The 27,639-nt window shown below is 44.7% G+C and overlaps 2 pseudogenes; both read left to right on the top strand.

Moving 5' to 3' along the window:
- LOC136612155 (zinc finger protein 850-like) overlaps window positions 1–27,639 on the top strand; it is a 460,849-nt pseudogene that overhangs the window by 59,518 nt on the left and 373,692 nt on the right.
- Window positions 1,195–25,951, top strand: LOC136620248 (zinc finger protein 605-like; annotated as a pseudogene).

Raw genomic sequence — 27,639 nt, 5'->3', positions numbered from 1 at the left:
CCTTCTGTTCTGTCTGAGGCATCTTGCATATCTGCATCTGTACTTCTTATGTTAATTTTCTGTCGGTTTCATGTCAGTTTTTCTTTGCTCTATCTTGCATCTGTCTGCTGCCACTTCCATCTGGTTCCATCTGTTTGCCAGTTCCCTCTGGTTTCTAGTATTACCCCTTCAGAGATAGATAGACCTGAGGTTCCAGCGCAGGGATGCCCTTTTCTGGAGGATCGCCTTGCTTCCTGAGGTTAGTTGTCTCGTTAGTGTAGGGACTGTGAGACAACAAGGACCCTTGAAGCTAGGCTCGCGGCTTAAGTGACTTGGCGAATTCACAAACTAATTTCTTGCACCTTTATAGCTATTCATTCTGGTTAATCATGCAGGTTAGCTAGTGAAAGTTTTCAGTGTTTGGCATCTATCTTGCCTCTGTCTGTCCGTGAGTATGTGGTCCCTTTCTTTGTTCTGAGTTCTGCTTGTATTCCTGTATCTGAGTTTGTTGTGAATTCCTGGCTACAGTCCACCTATCTTAGAAGTCAGCTACCAACCACTCCAGGACTGTCCTCCGTGGACAGTGGATCCACATTTTCCGTTAAATGTATAACAAGATACAACAGTAAGTAGCGACCGCAACATCTAGGTGGTGAGACAGAAAGAAGGGCTCCAGTTCAGAAGCTTGCTATGGGGCCCAGGCTTCTCTAGTTATGCCCTTGTATATAGTAACAAGCTAACAAAAAGTATGAGCAAGTGCCAAGTACCAGATAATATAACATAGTACCCATGTACACCGAATGGGGGACGTGAGACAAATTATCCCGTGCCTGTACCGTCCTGCCCCGGGATGGGGCAGCACTGATGTAACTTCAGCAAGGCCTTTGAGGATATAATACACTGCAGGGCTCAAAGGGGTTAAAGACGCTACAGGAAATTTATGAACAATGTCTAGAAATAAAAAAGTGTTGTCCGCAGCAACCAATCACAGCGCAGCTCTCATTCCTCACGGTGATCTTGAAAAATAAAGTTTTTTGCCTACTTGGGAAAGAAAAGGTCATTTTGCTTTTAGACGCTTTCATAAATCGTGAATGATTCCAACTCATCTGCAATTTCCTCTTCCCCTCGCACATCACAAGAGCTCCGCCCCTTATATACTGATCACATGATGGTGACATCATCACAGGTCCTTCAGCTATTGCAGTGTAGCAGGCCCTGGCCCCTGCTGTTGTCTCTGTTATCAGCCAGAGGATATATATATATTAGACCTTCACGTGTGACTCCGGCCGGCAGGTAAGAGGCGGCGGAGGGTCTTGTGGGGAGGTCAGACACGGTCCATGTGGTTATTACTACAGGGGTGCGGGGGAGGAATGTATGAAGGTCCCAGCGGATGGATGGCGGTGATATACAGAGTTGTGGAAGTGTTCCTGGCCGGTGGGGAGAGAACGCTGCGGAGGAAGAGCGCTGATGAGGCCAGAAGGCCGGTTTCATGCGCCGCCACAAAATCGCAGCAATAACGCAGTAATTTAGCTCATGAGATGTCTGAGTGTCGGCCATGCTTCTCACAAAGACATCGCTGCCGAGGGGCTCTCTAATGGTAAAAACGCATCGCACAAAAATCGCAAGTTGGTGAGTTGGGATGTGATAAACAGACGACTCCATAGGGAAACACGGCCAATAAAAATAGAGCAAAACATAGAACATAGAAGATCGGACATGCTGCGATTATTATGTTTCCTCTGCACAGCATCGCATGAGTGAAAACATCCCAAATGTGAAGGAAATCCCTGAAAATCACGGGCGCCATAACTCTGCATTTTAATGCATTCTCTCATCACGCAAATTTATCGCCCGTGTGAAACCGGCCCAAGTGTTACGCCGCCTGCACACCAACAGATCTGCATTGTGGAATCCACGGTCGGCGCCGCGCTGCGGATCATCAGCAGATATCATTTGTTACATGCTGCCGAAAAGTGTTTCTTCCTGCGCACTCGCCGAATCGAATTGCAGGGAAAATCGCCGCCTGCACCATTTTAGTGCGGATTCCACACAGACTGCTTCAATTGGGGAAGGTCGGGGATTCTGCGTCATCAATCTAGCGACGGCACGAGAAAAATAAAAAAAATTTTAAATGTGTGCTGCGCATGTTTGATGGCGGATTCACTTGCAGTAAAGATAAAAGAAGACAAGTATGCAGAATCCGACCCGTCCGTGTGCCGCCGGCCGTAGTCATTGTTTTTGTTAATTAACACAATACAAAGTGACTGAACAAAACAGAAATGTATTCCCATCAGTATTCGGGGTGACGCCACCCACCTTCACAGCAGCATCGGTTCTTCTGGGTATACTTGCACACAGTTATTGAAGTAACTCGGCAGGAAGGTTGTTCCAGACATCTTGGAGATCTAAGCCCAGATCTTCTGTGGATGTCGGCTCGCTCCAATCCTTCTGTCTCTTCATGTAATCCTAGACAGACTGGATGATGTGAGATCAGGGCTCTGTGGGGCCAAATCATCACTTCCAGGACTCCCTGTTCTTCCTTACACTGAGGATAGTTCTTAATTACATTGGTGGATGTTTGGGGTTGTTGTTCTGCTGCAGAATAAATGTGAAACCAATCAGATGCCTCTGTAATGTAATTACATGATGAATACATATCTGCCTGTATTTCCCAGCAGTGAGCACATTAATCCTGACCAAATCCTCAACTGTAAACTTACAAGGATCCTCCACTATGCTTCCCTGCTGCCTGCAGACACTCATTATTGTACCACTCTCCACCATGCTTCACTGTTGCCTGCAGACACATTATTGTACTGCTCTCCACCATGCTTCACTGCTGCCTGCAGACACTAATTATTGTACCGCTCTCCACCATGCTTCACTGCTGCCTCCAGACACTCATTATTGTACCACTCTGCCCCATGCTTCCCTGCTGCCTGCAGACACTCATTATTGTACTGCTCTCCACCATGCTTGACTGCTGCCTGCAGACACTCATTATTGTACTGCTCTCCACCATGCTTCATTGCTGCCTGCAGACACTCATTATTGTACCACTCTCCACCATGCTTCACTGCTGCCTGCAGACACTCATTATTGTACTGCTCTCCAGCCCTTCAGCAAACACGCTGCCTTTTGTTATACCCAAATATGTCACATTTTTCTGCACCCTTGTTCCAATGTTTGCATGCATAGTTCACTTGCTTAGCCTTTCTTCTACATGAAAGGTGTGACTATTTGGACACAATTCTTCCGTGAAGACCGCTTCAGACCAGGTTTCTCCAAACAGAAGATGGGTGTACCAGGGTTCTAATGGTTCCTTCCAGCTCTTAGGTGATGGTACTGCAGGACATCTTTTAATTGCAAAGGGAAGTAAGCACAATGTGTTTTTCATCTGCTGCAATAAGTTTTCTGGGCTGATGACTGAGTTTATAGTCCTCAACGTTGGCCATTTCTTTGTGCCTCTTCTAAATAGTGTGAACAGCCTATCTTGAACCCCAGTCTGCTTTGAAATCTTTTCCTGGGAGAAACCTTGCTGATGCAGTATAACTACCTTGTGTGTTGTTGTATGATTTGTCACATGTAACTGTCCTCCACAACCTCACCTTTCTAGCAGAGTTTGACTGTTCCTCGCCCCGGTTTAAGCCTCCTGCTCAGCTGTTTCTTTTTTTAGTTGATGACTGTATTTCAACCAACATATGAAAATAGTGATCATTATCACCTGTTTGGTTTAAATGTTTAATCATAGACCTGACTATAATCCTGCAGAATCCCTGACTTTGTGCAAGTGTGCCTGAAAGAACTGAAGCTGTTGTGAAGGTAAAGGGCGATTACACCAAATATGGGTGGGATTTAGGTTTCGTTTTTGTTCAGTCACTTTGCATTTTATTAATTGGCAAAAATAAACTATTAACACTTTTTATTATTGAAGGTATTCTAAGGCCGCCTGCAGACGGGTGGGTCGGATCCGGCGGCGAGAATTCCCGCTGCGGGACCCGACCCCAGCACCTGCAGGGAGGAGCGCGTACTCACCCGCGCCTGGCGGCCCCGACTCTTTCCTGTGCCAGCTGCCGGGCAGCCGGCGCATGCGCAGACCGGAGCCGGCGGCCGGGTAAGTGCCGTTTCTGTGCGAGGCTCTGCGAGCCCCTCACAGAAATAGCACATGCCGCGGTTTGTTTGCCGTGCGACATTTCGCGCGGCCGTCTGCATAGGAGTGCGTATTGTAATGCACTCCTATGCAGGCTCTTAGTGGGGAAATCCCGCAGATAATCCCGCCGTGGGATTTCCGCCCGTGTGCAGGCGGCCTTACTTTAATGCATTTTTTCCACAGCGGTTGAAAACTTTTGCACAGCGCTGTATATGTATTTGTGTATGTGTGTGTATATATATATATATATATATATAATATGTGTGTGTGTGGCACAGTACCACTTCTCCTGTCCTGTATATTGTGAGGGATTAGCGTTTAGGATCGTTAGCACCCTGGGCATAAGCAGTCAGAGACAGTGACACTTGCGATAAAGTCTTTAGTCCAGGCGTTGCCTGGGTTTATTTCCAAGCAAACAAAGCAAAATACAGGCCTTTTAACTTCAGGCAAACACAAAGTAAATCCTGCTCGTCTGAGCACTTACTACACATGTAGCATCCCTGTCTACACACCGGTAAGAAGATGGCTCCTGCACACAGCCAGGCCAGGACTCTCAGACCTGCAGAGGTCTCAGCTCTCCTCCTGGCCCTGTAGGCCCAGGCTTTATAATGCCTGGTACCAGCCCCACCTGGTACGTGGGAGTGACCATCCCACCCTTCACTTTGGTCACTCCAGGAAAAGCCGGCCCGGATTATGCGGCTTGGAGCCACTTACTCACTACAACGTGTTAGTGGCTTAATGCCACTAACACTAAACTGCCGGCTTCCTCCACCGAGCCCAGGCTGCTCGGTTGCACGTATCTGCCCAAGCGCTCCCCAACGCCTCATAGGAGAGCATCCTAGGCGAAATGTAACGGCCCTCCAGCACTTTGACGGTCACTGTCTCACATACCCTCCCCCTCTGTTCGAGCCTGTGGGATCGTACACCTTTAGCTGCCATGCAATGCGTCCTTGACAAGGCATTGGCATTGCCCTGTAGCTTTCCTGCCCTGTGTTCAACAGAGAAGCTGAAGTTTTGAAGCGTCAGGAACCATCTGGTGACTCTGGCGTTTCTCTCTTTTGCCTGTGACATCCAGGTTAAGGGAGAGTGGTCTGTGACTAGCCTGAAGTGCCGACCTATAAGGTAGTATTTTAGGGATTCAAGGGCCCATTTGATGGCTAGGCACTCCCGTTCAACAATGCTGTAATTTTTCTCAGGTGGCGTGAGCTTCCTGCTTAGATAAATTACGGGATGTTCCTCTCCCTCTACTTCTTGGGACAGAACTGCTCCCAGTCCCTTGTCGGACGCGTCTGTCTGAACAACAAATTCTCTTTTAAAATTAGGTGTGACCAACACTGGACGTCTACAGAGGGCCTGTTTTAACTCTTGGAACGCCTTTTCTGCGTCAGGGTTCCACTTGACCATGACTGACTTGCTGTTCTTGGTTAAGTCTGTTAGGGGTGCTGCTATGCTAGCAAAGTTCTGCACGAACTGTCTATAGTACCCTACAATGCCTAAAAAAGCTCTCACCTGCTTTTTAGTAGTGGGTTGTGGCCGGGCCTGAACGGCTTCAACTTTATTGATCTGGGGTTTTATAATACCCCTGCCTATTACATACCCCAGGTATCGGGCTTCTTCGAGGCCTATGGCGCACTTCTTTGGGTTTGCTGTGAGCCCTGCTTTTCTAAGGGAGTTCAGTACTGCCTGTACCTTGGGTAGATGGCTGTCCCAGTCTTCGCTAAAGATGATGATATCATCTAAATATGCTGACGCATATTGACGATGGGGTTTGAGTATGATATCCATCAATCTTTGGAAGGTTGCTGGGGCTCCATGCAAACCGAAGGGTAGGCAGATGTACTGAAACAACCCTTCTGGTGTGGCGAACGCCGTCTTTTCTTTCGCGCTCTCTGTAAGGGGGAGCTGCCAGTAGCCTTTAGTAAGGTCGAGAGTGGAAAAGTACCTGGCATGACCCAGTCTCTCGATTAACTCGTCCACGCTCGGCATTGGGTATGCGTCAAATTTTGACACGTCATTTAGCTTCCGGAAGTCGTTACAGAAGCGCAGAGAGCCATCAGGTTTTGGTATCAGCACGATAGGGCTGGACCATTCGCTTTTCGACTCCTCAATTACTCCGAGGTCTAGCATTTTCTTGACCTCCTCTGAGATGGCTCATCTGCGGGCTTCTGGAACCCTGTACGGTTTCAACTGAACCTTTACCCCTGGTTCAGTTATAATGTCATGTTTTATGACACCAGTACGCCCTGGTATATCAGAGAACACATCTGAGTTACGTTGTATAAATTCCCTCGACTCTTGTTGTTGGGATTTGGACAGGGACCCTGATACACACACCTCTGGGACCCCACCATGGGGGGTTCTCACTGCAGTCAGGGCTTCTCTGTCCTTCCATGGCTTAATTAGGTTTACATGGTACAACTGTTCTGGTTTCCGCCTACCTGGCTGGTATACCTTATAATTTACCTCTCCGACTTTCTCAATTATTTCATAGGGCCCTTGCCATTTTGCTAGGAATTTACTTTCTAGGGTGGGCACCAACACTAATACCCGATCCCCAGGGTTGAAGGTTCTCACCTTGGCAGACCTGTTATATACCCGGCTTTGGGCTTCTTGAGCCTGCTGTAAATGTTCTCTAACAATGGGCATGACCGCCGCAATTCGATCTTGCATGAGGGAAATGTGTTCAATAACACTCCTGTAGGGGGTGGACTCGTGCTCCCAGGTCTCCTTAGCTACATCAAGGAGCCCTCGGGGATGTCTACCATAAACTAATTCAAAGGGAGAGAACCCAGTGGAGGATTGTGGGACTTCACGGATTGAGAACATTAAATATGGCAGCAGACAGTCCCAGTCCTTCCCATCCTTATTGACTACCCTTTTAGCATGCTTTTTAGGGTCTTATTAAATCTCTCAACCAGGCCATCCGTCTGTGGGTGGTACACCGACGTCCGTAAGTGCTTAATATTCAGCAGCTTACACAATTCCTTCATGACCTTTGACATAAAGGGGGTTCCTTGGTCCGTCAGGATCTCTTTTGGTATGCCCGTGCGGGAGAACATGTGAAGTAGTTCCTTTGCAATACCCTTGGATGACGTATTGCGTAAAGGAACGGCTTTGGGGTAACGGGTGGCATAGTCTACAACCACCAATATATGTTGGTAACCCCGGGCGGACTTTACCAAGGGCCCAACTAGGTCCATAGCGATCCGCTCGAACGGCACCTCTATGATGGGCAAGGGCACTAAGGGGTTCCGGTAATGGGGCATAGGAGCTGTTATTTGACACTCCGGGCACAACTCACAGTAACGTTTTACATCACCATGTACCCCAGGCCAGAAAAAACGCTGAAGGATGCGTTCCTTAGTCTTTTCGCTCCCGAGATGACCTCCCAGCACATGCTTGTGCGCCAGGTCTAAGACCATCCTGCGATAAGACTGAGGTACCACCAGCTGTTCCACAACCTCCCCACGGACCTTGTCAACCTGATACAACAACTCTTGATTGACTGCCAGGTGTGGAAACACAGTATCAGCCCCCGGGAACTGAGGCTCCCCATTTAGTACTTTAACATTTTCCCTGGCCTTTACTAAGGTGGGGTCTCGGAGCTGCTCAGTTCCGAAATTGGCACGTGAGACCTCTAAGTCAGGCATAGCAACTACTTCATCCTGTGCCTCCGTCTCACCCGCCAATACTGTTAAGGGAAAGTTATCCCCATTCCCTTGGGTCACCCCTACGGCCGGAACCGTACCCTCAGGGTCAAACGGTTCTGGACACACATCATACACATTTGCATTATCATGAACCTTATTTGCAGACGACCCTCGGTGTCGCCACAAGTCCCAAAATAGGGGAAAGTCTCTCCCGAGGATCACGGTGTGCATTAGGGATTTTATGACGCTCACCTCATGGGTGGCAAGTCCACACGGAGTCTCAAGTCTTACAAGGGCAATAGGATACTCCTTGGTGTCCCCATGCGACGGCCGGTGAAGGTTGTGGGATTGACCACGCTGGAGTGCACCAGCGTAACCAAGCTCCCTGAGTCCAGTAGAGCTGTCACCGCAAAGTCATTCACCTTTAGGTGACATAATTGTCGATCAGTCTCTGACACAGTCTCTGCAGAACACACTGGCCGTGCGAACATCGACCTCCGACGGGCAGAGTCGCAGTCCATGGGTTCCCCAGTGAGGGGACAGTTGGCAGCAAGATGCCCGGGCTCATGACAGCGCCAACATCGTATGGGGGCCCGGTCTCCTTGGGGTTCTACCCGGGACCCGAATGATCATTTGGGGCTCCTCCTCTGCCCCAAACGATCCCCCCCTGAGCCGCCTCCCCTGAGGACACTTTTGACACCCCTTACATATGGAACAGTCTTACCAGGTGCTCCGGCCGACCTGCTGTTCCCGGGGTTGGAACGTCATGAAGGCACGGCTTGCAGTAAGTCCTCCGTGGCTTTATACCTCTCGACGAGGCTCACAAATTGGCCCACATCCTGGGGACCCCCTTGTCCCACCCAGCGCTGAACTGCGGGAAGCAACGAGCGGATGCACTTGTCCAGAACCACTTTTTGTATGATCTCCGCCGGGGACGCCTCCTCCGGCTGCAGCCACTTTCTCACCAGGTGGAGCAGGTCGTACATCTGGGAGCGAGCTGGTAGGTCGTCTGCGAAAGTCCAGGCGTGTACTCGTCGGGCCCGCACATGGGTGTCCACGCCCAAGCGTGCCAGGATCTCCCCTTTGAGCTTGATATAGTCCTTGGCATCCTGCTCGCCGAGGTCAAAGTAGGCCTTTTGGGGTTCTCCTGTCAGAAAAGGCGCTACTACCTCCGCCCACTGAGGCGCTGGTAATTTCTCCCTCTCGGCCACTCTCTCAAAGACCGCGAGATAAGCCTCGATGTCATCGGTGGCCGTCATCTTTTGTAGGGCCGCCTGTACCTCGGTACGGGTGGTGGGGAGCGAACCAGACGACCTCTGCACACTTTGCGCCAGGAGAGCATTAGTCTCGGCCTGAGCTCTCATGGCCTCCTCATGGATCTTTTGCTGGGTCGCCACCACTTGTTACTGCTGGGCCAATGCTTGCTGTTGCTGCACGTTCATTTGTACTAGCTGCTTTATCAGTTCCTCCATCTTGGCAGTATCTGATGGCTGTGCGGTTGCAGCTTTCACCCAGGACCTGGGGGGTTACAGCACTCTCCCGTCAATCTCAGATGGGAGGTTGCCCTTAGCAACGGTTCTCCAGCTGCTGCAGCAAAATGTCCATTAATTGGTGTATGTCTCTTTAAGTCCGCTGCCCGCATCCAAACACCATATGTGAGGGATTAGCGTTTAGGATCGTTAGCACCCTGGGCATAAGCAGTCAGAGACAGTGACACTTGCAATAAAGTCTTTAGTCCAGGCGTTGCCTGGGTTTATTTCCAAGCAAACAAAGCAAAATACAGGCCTTTAACTTCAGGCAAACACAAAGTAAATCCTGCTCGTCTGAGCACTTACTACACATGTAGCATCCCTGTCTACACACCGGTAACAAGATGGCTCCTGCACACAGCCAGGCCAGGACTCTCAGACCTGCAGAGGTCTCAGCTCTCCTCCTGGCCCTGTAGGCCCAGGCTTTATAATGCCTGGTACCAGCCCCACCTGGTACGTGGGAGTGACCATCCCACCCTTCACTTTGGTCACTCCAGGAAAAGCCGGCCCGGATTATGCGGCTTGGAGCCACTTACTCACTACAACGTGTTAGTGGCTTAATGCCACTAACACTAAACTGCCGGCTTCCTCCACCGAGCCCAGGCTGCTCGGTTGCACGTATCTGCCCAAGCGCTCCCCAACGCCTCATAGGAGAGCATCCTAGGCGAAATGTAACGGCCCTCCAGCACTTTGCCGTTCACTGTCTCACAATATATACAGAGTGAGGCAACAGTCTGGACACGCCCATTTAACAGGTGCAACTAGGAGAAAATTGACTTCCAATGTGTGAAAGTACTAATTCAGTGGGAGGCTGCATTTTGGTGAGTGAGACATCTTTACATTTTTTTAGTCCATCATGCATTATTTTATTAATGTCCGTAAAAATCTGATGCTAAACGTATGAAAATCATGTGAAAATAATCACAGAAATGTAAAAGAATTGTGTGAAAACTGCACAAAAAATTTGCATGATTTTTCAGGACTGAAAAAAAATACCCTGAGGGCGCATTCAGACGACCGTATATCAGCTGGGATTTCACGCCCAGCCGATATACAGCGTCCCTCTCTACAGGGCGAGGAAGCTGGAAGAGACGGGAGCAGTGCACTGAGCTCCCGCCTCCTCTCCACCCCCTCTCCGCCCCTCGCCACTATTTGCAATGGAAGGGGGCGGGACTAGGGTGGAGTTAAGTTCCCTGGCGTAGCTCCGCCCCATCCCCCCACCCATTGCTAACAGTGGCGAGGGGCACGGAGGGGGTGGAGAGGTGGCGGGAGCTCAGAGCACTGCTCCTGGCTCTTTCTCTGGGCGTGAAAACCCAGCTGATATATGGTTGTCTGAATGCGCCCTTAGCTTGTATTCACATTTACGCTGTAGGCATAGTTCTGAACCTGCAGTATAAAATCTTACATGAAATAGGGAAACAAGCTGCACTTATCTTGACTGGAAAATGCTGTCCTGACCCCATTAAAGTCAATGTGGTCCATACGGGTCCAATTGACACTTCTCGTACTTCCATTCTTTATCTCCCAGAATAGAAATTGGACCAGAAGCAGGGCGCAGATGTGAATGAGTCCTTATTTTCTATATATGAACACTGCACGTTATCATTTCCCTTAAGCCCAAGACCACACCAGTGAGAGACCGTCTCCCATCCGGACAGGAAACGAGAACCTCCCAGATCTCTGTAAAGGCGGGCACACCCTTAACCTCCTTGGGTCCTGTCTGCTGTCCATAGGGCAGGTTGGAGGGGGTAGCTGCTGCTTAGCTTCCTCTGCTCTTTCATGGATTCTTCTAGATCTCTAAAGGTGGTGGACTGCAGGGCCTCCCTCCCAAAGTTCTATGGCATGAGCAGTTACCTGTCCCCGATGTAAGTCTCCACTTGCAGCCCTAGGTCAGCCTCAATCATCCTTTCGTCTCCTGCCATGGATGCTGTGCTCCCCTGGCTCTGGAGATAATAAGGGAAACTTCTCCCAAGTTGTGGGGGAACCCTTCAGCGGTGGTGGTCTACTCTCTCGGTTGTTACATCTTGCCTGGAGGTTTTGGAGGGAAGTCCCTTTCTCTACCTCGTGGGATACTTCTCCTGTGGTTGTGGGGGAACCCTTCAGCGGTGGTGGGGTACTCCCTGGGTTGTTGTACCTGGCCTGGAGGTTTATGGTGCTTTCATAATCAGGTAGAGTTCAGGTGTGCCCTCCTATGGGCGGTCACCACTGATAGGAGCAGGGGGGTGCGGGAAGAAATGAGCGCTTTCTAAAAGAATTACCCTGTATAAGAGATTGAATGTTGCCTCAAAGGAGCTCTAGCATTTTTTTTTAAATCAATACTTACCTATTCCTCCCCTGCTCCTCCAGTACCTGGATCACCTCACTGCAAGCCGTCCGGATCCTCTCCTTCCTCTGACAAAACAAACATTTGCGGCATTCTGCTTCCTGCAGGTCACTGCAGGCGCGGTGTCTCGCCACAAGTGTTCACATACTATATGAAACACTAGCAGAGAGCCAATGCGCACGTTTGGCAGCAGTCTGCTGAGGATTTGGCATTCTGGGTACTCATTTTACTGGCCTCAGAAGGATGGATGGCTGAGTCAACCTTGAGCTGAACCATCTGGGGATTGAACCGCATCCTTCAGGTCATGAGTGAGAACTTAGGACTGCATTCTGCTGTCACTCTGCGCCACACAAGGCCCATAGTGATTAAGTGTTGATATGTACACTGGTACTGTGGGAGTTAACATGGTGTACTGGTTATGTTGGGGTTAGATGTGGGGTAATGAGCTCAGAGGCAGAGGCTGATCACATGATGGTGACATCACAGGTCCTGTAAGCACACGGCTGCTGTCTGACTCAAACTGTAAGGATGTTGTTACAGTTCTACAGGATAAATTTACACGGTGAAACACAGAAAATGAACTATATGAAATATCTTCAAAACAAGATCCACTAAAAAGAATTCATGGTCATATTTGTGTTCAGCGCACCAAGATACTCCAGATTAGGACCTTTTTAAGTCAGTAACAATTTCAGTGTTGACCAGTGATAACCTTATGGCTCTGCCTGAAGCTTTAATGGCTTTGCCTATAGCTTTTATGTTTTTGCCTATAGCCTTTATGACTTTAAGCTATAACCTTATAGCTTGAAAAGGAAGCTAATAAGACAACACCTGATAGACTGCAGGCCAGGCTCAATTGCCGTAGACCCTAGTGGAATGCAGAGAGCCAGTGTGACCCACTGTGGTGATACAGGGCAATCCACTGCATTGCCAGTAGGGTCGCACTCTTGTATAGTGTGGCACACCTATCTGTGGCTGGCATCTTTGGTATCCATTCACATGTGCAGACTATGTTTGTTTGCAGCATACAAGGAAAAAAGACCCAGCGCTACTGTGCTCATGAGATGTTATAGGTGAAGTAGGCAGCAACTAATCAGTAACGAATTTCCAGTTTTGTGCTTGAAAAAGGATCTTGCAGATCCAAAATGCGTTGCACCCTACTGATTCCTCCCATTGTTGCCTATGCCTGTCAATAAATAATTGAAGACTACCAGGATCTTCTTTTTAAAGACGTCCTTGGATTTAGGGGAGCCCAGTTATTTTCAGTAGGGCTCCTCTACGAAGTAAGTGTGCCTCTTTACTTCACCTATACTATCTCATGAGCACAGTAGTGCGGGGTCTTTTTTTCTTGTATACTGGTTATCACCGAGGTTTCCACCTACGTGTCCCTTCCCTGACTCTCTCCCTATTAATTTAGGGATAGTTGCTCTTTGGGCAGAGTATGTGGACACCCGCTCTGTGACGGGCAGCTCACTCTCGGTCTCTTTGTTTGCCTATTTTCCTTTTGTTGCCTAGTGGGCACACCTTGTGGCTTGAGCGCTGTTCCATATATATATATATATATATATATATATATATATATATATATATATATATATATATATATATATATTCTCTCACCTATGTTTGTTTGTAGTCACTCCTTCCCAATCTGGGCTGGGTTGAGAGAATGGCTGTACTATTAATCTGCATTGAACAAGTAAATCCTCCATATCATAGTATGGCTCTCTGCATTCTACCAGGGTCTACGGCGATTGAGCCTGACCTGCAGTCTATCAGGTGTTGTATTATTGGCTTCCTTTTCAGTGAATAATGTCTGTTTTTTTTCTCTCATCTCAGTGATTTTATAACCTTATAGCTTGGCCTATAGCATAATAGCCTTTATGTCTTTAATCTATAACTTCATGGCTCTGCCTACAGCCTGATAGCCCATTTGACTTTGCCTATAGCTTTCATGGCCTTCATAGCTTTACCTATAACCTCACGACTCTGCTGATAGCCTAATTTCATGGCTTTGCCTTATGGCCAGTTGTAGCCTTTGCCTTATGGCCGGTTGCGATCTTTGTCCTATAGCAGGTTTTGCGGTCTTTGCTTTATTGCCGGTTGTGGCCTTTTGCCTTATGGCCGGTTGTAACTTTGCCTATAGACTTTGGGGTTTTGCCTGTGGCCTAGCGGCCTTTGTGGGTTTGGCCTTTTAACTTTACTTTTCTATGGTCTATAGCAGTGATGGCAAACCTTTTAGAGACCAAGTGCCCAAACTGCAACCCAAAACCCACTTATGTATCGCAAAGCTCCAACATGTCAGGGGGCATTGCTTATCACGACGTATGATTTTACCCCCATCGTTATAAAAAGGACCGGGACGCTTCAAAATAGACAGGGTGCAGCTTTTGACTACTTTTTGGATGGGGAAATGCTGCGGAATTTGCCACGGTAATTACTGGCACATATAAACATACCCCAGCGGCCCCAGCGACACCCCACGGTGGCCCCAGCGGTAACAGCGACACCCCACGGCGGCCCCAGCGGTACTATTGACACCCCACGGCGGCCCCAGCGGTACTATTGACACCCCACGGCGGCCCCAGCGGTACTATTGACATCCCACAGTGGTCCCAGCGGTACTATTGACATCCCACAGTGGCCCCAGCGGTACTATTGACACCCAACAGCGGCCCACAGTAGTAATAATGCCCCTTCCCCAACGAGACCCATATACGTACCCCATCCTCCTCTACTCGCCGCTGCTGCTAGCGCTGATGCCAGGTACACAGTGTGACATCAGTGTGTGCTGCTGGACGCCTCCGGTACTGGTGTATCTTGTCACCACCGGACGCTAGGGGTATGACAGGGTTTCCATGCAGGAACGCCCCTGTTACACCCCTAGCTTCCGATTGGCTCCCCTGCAAGCAAGTTCCAGCAGCAGCGTGTGCCAAGATTTTTGCCTGGCCTCCAGGGTTACGCCAGTGCCCCCACACTCATGACACAGTGCTCCGGGCCACCCCCACTGCTGACACTGTGCTCCCAGCCCATCACACTCATGACAGTGCGCTCTTGGGACCCCTTCCCACTGTGGCCGCTGTCACTGTGCTCCCCGCTGTCCCACTCAATGCTGGCTGTGTAGGTCCATGTGCCCGGCTGCCACTGTCCTCCCCGCTGTTAGCCTGCATGCCGCCACTGTACATTGTTTCCCCCGTGCGCCGGCCCAAGGGGACACTGACAGCGGGGGACCCGTCCCGCCGGCAGAGCATGTAGGGAAGATGCTGGGCTGCCACTGCAGTGGAGAAGGGAGCGAGCCAGGGACACTGACAAGGCAGAGAGGGAAGACCATCAGGGAAAGCTAAGGGAGTACGTCGAGGACATGTCTCACCTGCCATGGCCACTGGTCCTTCCTACCCCTGCCAGTATTCAGTAAGTGGTGAGCAGTCGATGACTCTGCGTGCCAGCAGAAAGGGCTCTACGTGCCGTCTCTGGCACGCGTGCCATAGGTTCGCCACCACTGGTCTATAGCCTTTGGGCTTTGCCTATACCCTTTTTCTTTTATAATTAGGGCATCTGTGCCAGACCTTGGTCTAGTATAGGTGAGGCCCACATGCCACATGTTAGCCTGTTGTTTTGTGACTGCTGAGCATTGCCTACGGCTCTATGATCTGCCTGTGACTTATAGCCTCTAGGCTCTGCCTATGCCCCGTTTACTCATATCCTCTGTGTTGGGCTGTTTGCCGGTGACCTCTGATTTGATAAGTGATCTTCAGTGGAAAGACAATAGACGAAGCCTCTTTTTCCTCACCGCACATCTTCAGTAAGGTATCTATGGTAAAGAATACCTTTGGGAATTTGAAGTAAGACTGTTGTGATGATTACATAAGAACAAGATGCCAAATAGATGGAGGTTACAATTTACCTCCAATGGTGGATTTTTATATAAGAATCTTTCTTCCTGAAGTTGCCTCCTTATGTGGAATAGTTATAGGAGGGTTTATGCTTTGGAACATTTATTTTTGATAAGCTGTCTTCACGGATCCTCCTAACTTTAAAATCAAGAACTCAATCTAGAATCTTGGCTTAGATTCATCCTGAGTACAAGATATTGGGATCATACTTCCTAAGAACAATATCATAGTGTGTTCCATAGTCTAGCTGGCTCTAATAGAGAAACCAGTAAAACGAGGTCTAAAAAGCTGTTATATATTCTGTAATTTGGAACATCTATTTGGCTGGCAGTTTTCATCATCAACAGGGAGTGTTGATATTTCAAGGCTACAAGTCAGTTGGAGTTTCTATATTGGTGGATTCTCCAATCCAATAAGAGTTATTAGCCATCTGTAGACTAATACCTTAGGCTAGCAACCCTCCCTAGTTATTAATCTGGTTTAATCTCTCACTGGAGCTTAGGGGCGTAAGGGGAACACAAGAATACTTAGCGGTAATCCATTTTCCATGACAGCAACACTAATTTTGCTCCCTACTGAAGTATTTGAGTTACAAATAAATTAATACATTTTAAGTCTAAATGTAAATAAAAGGGATAGGCCTCAATTAGTCCATGGATCTTGCTACAGAACTGAGAAGGTGTAAGGCATGCCCACATTTAAAGAGATCTGGGAGGTCCCTGTTTCCTCTCCGGACAGGAGGTGGTCTCCCACTAGTGTGGTCATGGGCTTATGGAAAACTGATTACCGGTAAGTAATCTTGTTGTTTCCAGTGTCCTGTATCCATTACACTGCTAGAAGCTACTACAGCAATCTCATGACGGTCATTGTACACATGATCACTTCAGCCAGTCACTGTCCTTAGCTTTCATATCTGCATGAACGGCACTTGACCACCTAGGACAGTGATGGCCTACAGTAGTCACATGAATGATGAATGGCACATGACTGATGCAGAAACTTCTGGTACCGGAGTATGGAGGCACTTGGGGTTAAGTAGGTATTTGTTACTGAAGCGATGCTACATCGCACTTTGGATGGTTTATCTTCTCTTCTATTGTCTTTGCGTTCCTTAAAGGAATGTTCCTAATTCACATAGAATATAACATGAATGTTATGATGATCAATACTGGACCCATGTCTGTAACCCACACTTATTTTGAAAACTGCCCGTCCCCTTAACCTCATTCTGGTTTACCACCACTGCCTGAGATTACCAAATCACCTAAATTGGCTGTTATACACCCTTTATTTAAGTTTCATAGAAGTGAAAGGGAATTGCGTAAGCAGCGTAGGACAGCGAACTGCCAGCAGTACCAGAACCCTCTGGTTTATCCAGTTCTCTCGTATTCTCATCCAAAGCAGTCCTTCTCCTGAATGACCCACCAAAGATGGATGAAGAAAGAAATGATGTTACCATAAGAATATTAAACTTCACCATGGAGATCATCTACCTGCTGACCGGAGAGGTAAGCTTTTTTGTATTTCTATGATCTTTATTGTATTATGTAACAAGTCAGACTAAGGGAAGAGAAAATCCATTATAGGAAGTAATAGGAACAATCCAGTGTCCTGTATAACGACTTCCAGACCTTCCAAGTGAGGGAGAACTAAAGAACTGAACAGCAGAAAATGTGAAGATCGGCCACCAATATGGTCAGTTCTGTATGGTGGGAACCAATGAGCTAATAGTATTGTTGTAGTAGCAATGAGAATGGTAAGTAGGCTGAATGTAATGTGGAGGAAAGGAATTGAAAGAATTACCCAGCCGGAGTTTGGCCTCGAGACTTGAAATTTTGTCACTAATTTTGACATCTATACAGACACCTAGAAGACTGATGACAGGAGGAGCGCCCATGGTCCATCTAGTCTGCTCTTACATTATTTCAATTTTTTGTTAGAATAGATATATATTTTATCCAGGTAGATTTACTATCACTTACTGTTGATTTCCCAACCACTTTTGCTTGAAGTTTCTTTCCAGCATATACTACTCTTTCAGTAAAGTAATATTTTCTGGCATTGCCTGTCATGTTCTTCTCCACCAAATACACTGGCTGTCAAAGAAACCAAGCACCTAGAAGTAGTGTTGCTCATCTTGATCGATTAAGTGGTAAAATCATCACGATTTTTGCAAAGTCAAACTGGGTTTGAACCAATACTTGAAATAAATCATGGGAAAATTGAATTTCCCATAATGCCTGCTTTAGAGGTCAGTGTGCAGCCAATCAGCAGCCAGGGTGTCTTGATGATGTCACCAAATGTGTCTTTGAAACCGCAGCTGATGACAGAAGAGTGGTCATCTGTAAGATCTGCGGTAAGCATTTAAAACATGGCAAGAATGTAAAAGAACCTCAGCACAACTTGTATGAACAGCCACATGAACTGCCACCACCCACATTGCCTTGGAGAGACCACCTATTTCAGAGGGTAAAGAGTCAGCCTCATGCTGCTCTCTACTCCTACGTTCTTTAGTGGTCCTTTCCTTCATCTCCCTCCCTGTTCATGCAGTAGCCTCTGAGCACAGAGAGGCAGTTTTGTGTAGGGGCAGTAACATGGCTACTTCAGGCCTCTCCTCTGCTCTGATCGGAGAGCAGAAATTGAATGGGCACCATCATCTTCACTGACATTGACATCTACCCCACATTCCAGAGTCTCCCAGGTCAGCAGCCATCCCTCTATCCCACAGCGCCAACTATCCATGATCACAGAGCCTGAATGCAAGCATTGCACTGTTGCTTGTAATGGAAATGCTGCCCTTCAGGCTAACGGACACAGATGCCTTCAGCAATGAAATGCTCCACGCTAACCAACAATACCAGATGCACAACCACCATTTATTTGCTCAAAAAGCCATTCCTGCACTGCATATTCCTGGCATTGAAGAACGCTGTCAGTGATGAGGTTCACCTGAGCAGCATGCATGGCCAGTGGTGTTACATATCCCTAACAGCACATTGGGTCATTATCCTACAGGTGGGGCATGAAGCCAAAAGGGGTGGTCCACATTTCATGGTATTCCGAGAGTTGCGATACATTCATCCTTGTCTGTCCCCTCCTGACCTTCCTCCTATGCCTCCTTCACTTTCTCCACCTCTCCATATGACCTTTCAACAGCTTCCACATTGACACAAAATCCAGCCTCTCTCTCAAGCAGTCCCATTGAAATTGGGACTGCAATTGGAGTTGCAATATGCATGCTTGGCTGCCAGATGTATCACTAGATCACAATCTCTCACTTTCTACTTCAATTCTCTACCTGTCTCCCTCCATACCCAGAATTACACGATGGTGAAGAAGACATCGGCTGACGGTACGACTCCGAACAGCCATCTCCATGAGTCAGGAGGATGGAGCAGGGGCCAGAGCCCGATCACAGTGACTCCTCCTCACTTACCGATACATGAGCAGAAGATCCTAGAACTCACCAACAAGATCACTGAGCTGCTGACTGGAGAGGTGACACTGCTGGGAATGTTGGGAAATTATACAGTAACAGCACTAGTACTGTCTAATGAATTTATCATTGTGTGTGTCAGGTGCCTATAAGGTGTCAGGATGTCACTGTCCATTTTTCCATGGAGGAGTGGGAGTATTTAGAAGGACACAAGGATCTGTACAAGGACATCATGATTGAGAACCACCATCCTCTTATATCACAAGGTAAGAAGATACAGATATACTATTGACATTATTTTTTTCAACGGTCTTGTTGCCCTTTACTGTGGGCACAGGGAAGCAATAACAGTCATGTAAAGGCCTTAGTGCTACAATGTACAAAGCTACTTTACTCATTCTACCACTTGACTCGCCCACTACTTGCTCAATTACTTGACTGTTTACCTTACCAATGTGTTTAGACAGGTTAAGTGGACACACTTTTCCTGACTCCACTTGCTACCTGACTTATATGAACTTGACATAAGCAACATTTTTAGTGGTAACTAAAAAATGATGTTTATATACCACCACTGTGCAGGTGAACTCCATGGTGACATAAAGCTCCATGTTGCCTACACATTTTGAACAGTTTGTTCTTAGTTTGAAACGTGTAGGAAAGATGCAATTTTTATGCCTGTAAACAAACTTATTTTAAATGAAAGTGAAGAAATAAAGCAGAAGCTTTTATTCCCCCATGTCTGAGTGCTGACATAATATTTTGTCAGTTCAACAATTCCAGCCATACCTGGTGAAGCGAAAGAGCTGGGTCTTAAAAGGTAAAAATCTACCTTATTCATATCTTTAGCTATTATTCATATGTTCTTTTCTTTAAAAAAAAATGCCAACCAGACCAATTTTCCTTGAGTTCCAGACTCGGTTAAAAGAACAACTCCTGTTTAAGACCAAGGCACCTGGACAATCCTTCAAGTCTAAGGATGCCGATAGGCTTTCAGAGTGCTGCTTCCTTTAGCCTATCCCTGCAACTGCTAGCAAAAATGTTTTTTAAAAAGATGCTGTGTTTGCAGCAAGCATGTGAGGAGGAGGGGTACATGGTTTTAGTGCTTGATGTGACCATGTCAACCAGAGAGCTGTTTCAAGACTTACCACACAGTTTTAAGTTATTAATTTTATCTAATGTATAGGTGAAGCCAAAGAGGTAGTGCGTAAGGGGATTCATTTTAGGTAGCCCATTTTATTCTTTTTTTTTAATGTGTTTTATAAAACATTTTTTAGACTAGATCGCTCATTCCTCACTAACCAATCTTTAAGAGTGGGATTGTTTTTAAGAGATCCTTTTATTTACATTTTCTGCTTAGTGTACAGACTTTCAAAAAAGGGCAGAATTATTTTGGGAGAGTTTGTAGACTCAAACAAATCTTGTTCTTTATCATTATTTTTTTTAGAATATTTTTTGCACATTTAATTTCTGGACTTTAGAACTCACAAACTAATCGTTATGATTACGACAGTTAATTGTCCATTCCAGAATGCAAATGCCCCACAAGTGTCCTTGAAATTATAAAAATAAAAGAAATAACAATTATTACAGCGTTGCTCAAACAAAACATTAGCACATTCTTACTGGGCAACAAGCGCGGTCCATGCCACCTGTATTTGTAGCAGTCATGTAGTTCGTATATTTCAAACCCTAACCCTAACTTGCAAGCCCTTGAACCTGAAAAAGTGACTTAAGTTATGATGAACTCAATAACTTGAGGTCACTAATTGCATAGAGAGCCCAAAACTATATAAAACAAATAACTCGGACAACTCCTTTAATTTAATAAAGTATCTTTATGATGTATGGTATAGATGGAGTGAAATTCTTAATCAGAATCTGTAATAAACGTTTCACCCACCTTGTTGAATTCATTTTACTTAGAATTTAGACTTTTAATTTTAGTTCTTAATTAAGTAATTTAGTTCTTAATTAAATTAAGGACTGTAGACTGTACAGACCTTGTTGAAACATCATCGAATTAAGCCTGAAAAGCGTACATTATCTTGTTAAAGGTGCTTTCAGTGCTTTTTGGAAAAATGTCACGGCAGTGTTTGAGGCAGTTTTTGTGGAAGGTTTTCATGCATATTTTTGAGTAAAAGTCAAAAGCGGATGGGGCAGGAAGGAGAAGAATGTTCTAGCTTTATATTTCCAATTCATTTTAAATCCACTTCTGAGTTTAGTTTAAAGTAAAATCTCCTTGAGACCTTGCAGCCTTTTTTTTCTCCAAAAAATGTGTTTTGAACCAGAATTAAGTAGTTTTAGGCTGGTGTAGCAATGTAGTACTGGAGATTGCCGTTAAGGGACCTAAGGGCAGATTGTTTGCGGATAACTCCAGCAGAAAAAGGATTATTTCTGCTCTGTAGTTAGTAGACACCTGTGTAGGTGTGTCTGCAGGTCATAAAAATGTTCCTGAACGCAGTGTCATTTGCAGCTCATTTTCTGATCCACTTCAGTGAGATAGTGAGCTCCTGCTGCCAGTCTGTGACAGCCATGAGTCTGACAAGGAAGTATGGCCCTTAGCCTAAAATATGGTATGATTAATGAACATTGATAATGTTGTGTGAAGGCATTAAGATTTGGTATGATAAATGGACATTCATAACTGTTAGATCTTTTGTTCAGACTTACTTCCCTCTCCCTGGTGCTGGCAGATGTGGGCGTCGTCCTACTCTCCCTGTAAACTGAGCTTTCTTACCTGCTTCCAGAACTGCTATGGTTAATTACTCTAGCGCTTCTCTGCTCAGCTGTAGGCTCTTTGCCAATCTCCTTCCTATATAGCTGTGCTGGGACTCCACATCAGTGCTGCAGAGCTGATGTTGTTTCAGACCTGCTCTCTGGCTTCCAGCTTAGAACCTGTTTGTTCAAGTTATCCTGTTTGCATTCTGTGTCCTGCGCTTTGTCATTCTGTCCTTTCTTGCATCCCTCTGTCTATTGTCTTCCCCTGTGCCTCTGTTTCCTTGCAACCTGTCTCTTTATTCCTACCAGTCCTGGTCTGTCTTTTGTTGTATAGGTGGTCTGTCCTGTGAGGGTCAGCTAGCACCTAGAGGAAGCCTGTCGCCAGGTAAAGTGCAGGTACTCTGTTTTGTCAGCCTAATAGGACTGTTATAAAATTTGTCCACATTTGTAGTTTGAAAAAGGAATTACAATATCAAATTTTAATTCTAACAGATAATCCTAGTGAGAATTCTGATGGAAACTCCATGTCATTGCTAAATTATAAAGTAAAAGAAGAAGATATTGTGCAGCACTCTTTAGGAGAAAACCTCATTAACTTCCATGTACATCCAGAACTTGACAGTACAGATCTATCATATGATCGCAATAGGAACTCTGATGGAAACGTCATGTCATCAGTAAATTATAAAGAAGAAGTAGAAGATATTGTGCAGCGCTCTTTAGGAGAAAATCCCATTACACTTAATGTTCATCCAGAACTTGATGGGACACATACATCATATGATCCCAATAAGAACTTTGATGGAAATTTCATTCCATCGCTAAATTGTAAAGTAGAAGATGAAGACCTTGTTCAGCCCTCTTCAGAGGAAAACCCCATTGTGCTTAATGTACATCCAGAACTTGATAGGACAGATCTATCATATGATCCCAATAGGAACTCTGATGGAAACGTCATGTCATCAGTAAATTATAAAGAAGAAGTAGAAGATATTGTGCAGCGCTCTTTAGGAGAAAATCCCATTACACTTAATGTTCATCCAGAACTTGATGGGACACATCTATCATATGATCCCAATAAGAACTTTGATGGAAATTTCACTCCATCGCTAAATTGTAAAGTAGAAGATGAAGACCTTGTTCAGCCCTCTTCAGAGGAAAACCCCATTGTGCTTAATGTACATCCAGAACTTGATAGGACAGATCTATCATATGATCCCAATAGGAACTCTGATGGAAACGTCATGTCATCAGTAAATTATAAAGAAGAAGTAGAAGATATTGTGCAGCGCTCTTTAAGAGAAAATCCCATTAACTTCCATGTACATCCAGAACTTGACAGTACAGATCTATCATATGATCCCAATAGGAACTCTGATGGAAACGTCATGTCATCAGTAAATTATAAAGAAGAAGAAGAAGAAGATATTGTGCAGCGCTCTTTAGGAGAAAATCCCATTACACTTAATGTTCATCCAGAACTTGATGGGACACATCTATCATATGATCCCAATAAGAACTTTGATGGAAATTTCATTCCATCGCTAAATTGTAAAGTAGAAGATGAAGACCTTGTTCAGCCCTCTTCAGAGGAAAACCCCATTGTGCTTAATGTACATCCAGAACTTGATAGGACAGATCTATCACATGATGCTAATATGGACTCTGATGGAAAATTTATGTCATCACTAAATTGTAAAACAGAAGATGAAAATATCATGTATCACTCTTCAGAAGAAAACGTTATTACCAGTATTGTTTATCCAAAACTTGAAAGTACAGATTTATCCTATGATCCCTCTAATCATAAGGAACCTTCTCCTGACCAATCACAGAATTTTGCTACAAATACAGGTCAGAAAATGTTTCATGAATGTGGAAAACAGCTTACAAACAACTCAGGTCTTAGAAAAAGAATCAGTCACACTGGAGAGAAACTGTATTCATGTTCACAATGTGGGAAATGTTTTGCATATAAAGCAAGATTTATTAGACATGCTCGAACTCACACAGGAGAAAATCTAGTTTCATGTTCAGAATGTGTGAAAGGATTTACGAGTAAATCAGATCTTGTAAAACATATCAGAATTCATACAGCAGAGAAGCCCTACTTGTGTTCAAGATGTGGGAAACGTTTTGCAGATAACTCAGAACTTGTTAGACATGAGAGAGATCATAAAGGAGAGAAGCCATTTTCATGTTCAGAATGTGGGAAATGTTTTCCAATTAAATCACTTCTTGTTAAACATCAGAGAATTCACACAGGAGAGAAACCATTTTCATGTTCAGAATGTGGGAAATGTTTTCCAATTAAATCACGTCTTGTTAAGCATCAGAGAATTCACACAGGAGAGAAACCATTTTCATGTTCAGAATGTGGGAAATGCTTTACAGATAAATCTGATCTTGTTAAACATCAGACAATTCACACAGGAGAGAAACCATTTTCATGTTCAGAATGTGGGAAATGTTTTCCAATTAAATCACGTCTTGTTAAACATCAGAGAATTCACACAGGAGAGAAACCATTTTCATGTTCAGACTGTGGGAAATGCTTTACAGATACATCTGATCTTGTTAGACATAAGAGAAATCATACAGGAGAGAAGCCATTTTCATGTTCAGAATGTGGGAAATGTTTTCCAATTAAATCACGTCTTGTTAAACATCAGAGAATTCACACAGGAGAGAAACCATTTTCATGTTCAGAATGTGGGAAATGCTTTACAGATAAATCTGATCTTGTTAAACATAAGTGAGATCATACAGGAGAGAAACCATTTTCATGTTCAGAATGTGGGAAATGCTTTACACATAAATCTGATCTTGTTAAACATAAGAGAGATCATACAGGAGAGAAGCCATTTTCATGTTCAGAATGTGGGAAATGTTTTCCAATTAAATCACGTCTTGTTAAACATCAGAGAATTCACACAGGAGAGAAACCATTTTCATGTTCAGAATGTGGGAAATGCTTTACACATAAATCTGATCTTGTTAAACATAAGAGAGATCATACAGGAGAGAAACCATTTTCATGTTCAGAATGTGGGAAATGCTTTGCACATAAATCAAATCTTCTTAGACATGGCAGAACTCACACAAGAGAAAATCTATGTTCATGTTCCGAATGCGAGAAAAGTTTTACACGTAAATCAGATCTTGTTAGACATATCAAAATTCACACAGGAGAGAGGCCATATTTGTGTTCAGAATGTGGGAAATGTTTTATAGAAAAATCGGATCTTGTCCAACATCAGAGAATTCACACAGGAGAATTTTCATGTTCAGAATGTGGGAAAAGCTTCACTACTAATGTCAAATGTAGGGAGCATCAAAGACGTCACACAGGAGAGAAGCCGTATGCATGTCCAGAATGTGGGAAATGCTTTACAGATAAATCAACTCTTGTTAAACATAAGAGAACCCACACAGGGGAGAAGCCATTTTCGTGTTCAGAATGTGGGAAAGGTTATGTGCGGAGATCAGATCTTATTAAACATCAGAGACGTCACCACACGGAGGGGAAGACATTTTGATATTCTAGATGTGGAATTTTACAAAGAAATCAAGTTTTGAAAACTCATTAGAAAAACCGTGTACTTATTTGGAATGTGGGAAATGTGAAGACAGAGTTTTAATACATCAGGGCATTCAGAGACATTGAACACTCAATAAGAGAGTTAATTTGTGGAATAGCTTTGATCTATCAAACATCCTAAATTATAGTTACTGCAGGTCTACTGTGACCGTGATCCATATGAAAATATATTGTGGTAAGTAAGAAAAGAAGCGCAGCCTTTACTTTCAAAAATGACAAAAGTGGACCTAGAGCCAGCAACTAAAATCAATCCTTTATTACATTAGATCAAAATTGTAGACAACAGGGAAAGCTTATGCATCATAGCTATTACAACTGCTCTATGCCAGATGCTATATAAATAATAAACCATGGTGCCACAGAAACATGTGAAAAAAATTAAACCTACAGTTAATGAGGCCACATGATGTGGGCCTAGTGGTGCTTACTAAAGACATCTACTTTTCTGAATTAACAGGTTGTGTGACTCTTGCAAGCCAGTCAGTGTAGATATAACATGATCATAAGCATGATGGATGAAAAAAGCATAATGAAGCAAATGCCTTCAATATAGTCCATCTGATATCATGAACCACGTGGGCCAATAATGAAGATAATAAAAGTATAGCAAATCTATAGTAAAAGAGGTAAGCGGGTAACAGAATTCATAAAGATCAATCCTTGATAATGAATAGAAGTTAATGGGATTTGTGCCTGCAATACCATGCTTGGCCATTGTGAAATATACAGAGATATTTGCTTCCTGTTGGGGGTCCTGAGCAGGGGACCTCCGCTGATCACTATTGATGGTCTATCTTTAAGAATAACATTCCAATATTACATAGGGAGAACTTGATCATAGATTTCAAATCAAGTATGATTGGGAATGTGTCTCCCTGAAACGCTACATAATATGTCTTATCTAGGCTATATAACCTTGAAAAGCTCTCCATACACCAATAAGTAGGGCAGTCTCCTTCATCAAGCTACAAAAAAGGGAGTAGTGAAGTTCTTTATTAATGGAATAACCCAAATAAAAGCCTTGCTCCAAAAAATCTCTACTCTGAGAATGAATTGCCTATTTTTTTAGTCTGGAAAACCATTTTTCATGAGGAGACAGTTTTTCTTTTTTCCCCTCTTTTGTTGTTTTTTTACATATGTATATTTCAACAGCCATAATTTTATTGATTTCCCTGTTGACGGCCACATACGTCCTGCCTCTACAATTTCCTAACTCCTATTTGCCCGGAATTGGCCTTTTGTCATGGAAGATGCTACTATTATTTCTATAGAGGAGCTTCTAACAGATAATAATTCGGTTGAACTTGCATCATAATATTTCCAACACTGAGTTTTACAAGTCTATAAGAATTTGTCATATTATGCATAAAAGTGAAACTACTACTCCCATCTTTCCCAAATCTGCTTTTATCTGATATTCAGTGTCTTAACATCTTGAAGAGGGCATCTATTATTCCTACTATGACTCCTTTTTATCTATCCTTCAAAAAAATAAAAAACATCAAAAATGTTGAAATGGAAGAAGACCTTGATCCTCAATTCCCACTGAATGATTGGCATAGAGCTCAAGCAAACGCTGTGCCACACTATTTCAGCTTGGGTAAGAAAAAGCATTAAAAGCCCCTTCTCATTGGAAAATGGTCCAAAAATGTAATTTTACAATGGTAACTTACGCCATCAAAAATTTCCAAAAACAATATGTCAGTATCTACTGTAAGACAGAAAAGTACCTACTTCAAGATGTGCTGGTCTTGTCTTGCTGCTCATTTATTTTGACAAGACCCTTTTGTACTCTTAAAGCCTAATCTGCTATTCTTCAATAGAATTGCCGGAGGTTAGGCAATGGTTAAAAATAAGTATTTTCCTTCTCTATCTGTGCAAGATTCGTCTCTCTGTTATGAGGTTGATAATTTGCCATCCTTTTACACTCATTAATAACTGCGAAAGGGTTGTTTATCCGGGGATTATTCTGATTGCCAGATTGAAGTCAGGAAATATTTTTTTCCCCTTAAATGGAGAGGATTGGCTTCTACCTCATTGGGTTTTTGCCTTCCTCTAGATCAACATTGAGGCGTAATAGGCTGAACTGGGTGGACAAATGTTTTTTTCGGCCAGGCATACTATGTTACTATGATCATTGCGGCCCGCATATATATGCCAGCTGTAGGGAGACAAGTGATTCCATCTTCTATACGCATCTGGTTCAAAAAAATCCAAATGGTGAAAGGAATAGAAGACCTAACGGGCCGTCTTCGGGGATGTCCAAATAAGTTTAGACTTACGACTTACCTGGTACTATCTGTTGTGCTTTAAAAATTCTTAGGAATACCCGTCCCTTATGTTGTGATTCATTCTTC

The sequence above is a fragment of the Eleutherodactylus coqui genome, chromosome 1, assembly GCF_035609145.1.
Source record: "Eleutherodactylus coqui strain aEleCoq1 chromosome 1, aEleCoq1.hap1, whole genome shotgun sequence".
NCBI classification, from domain to species: domain Eukaryota; kingdom Metazoa; phylum Chordata; class Amphibia; order Anura; family Eleutherodactylidae; genus Eleutherodactylus; species Eleutherodactylus coqui.
This window is presented reverse-complemented; position numbering and strand designations above follow the sequence as displayed.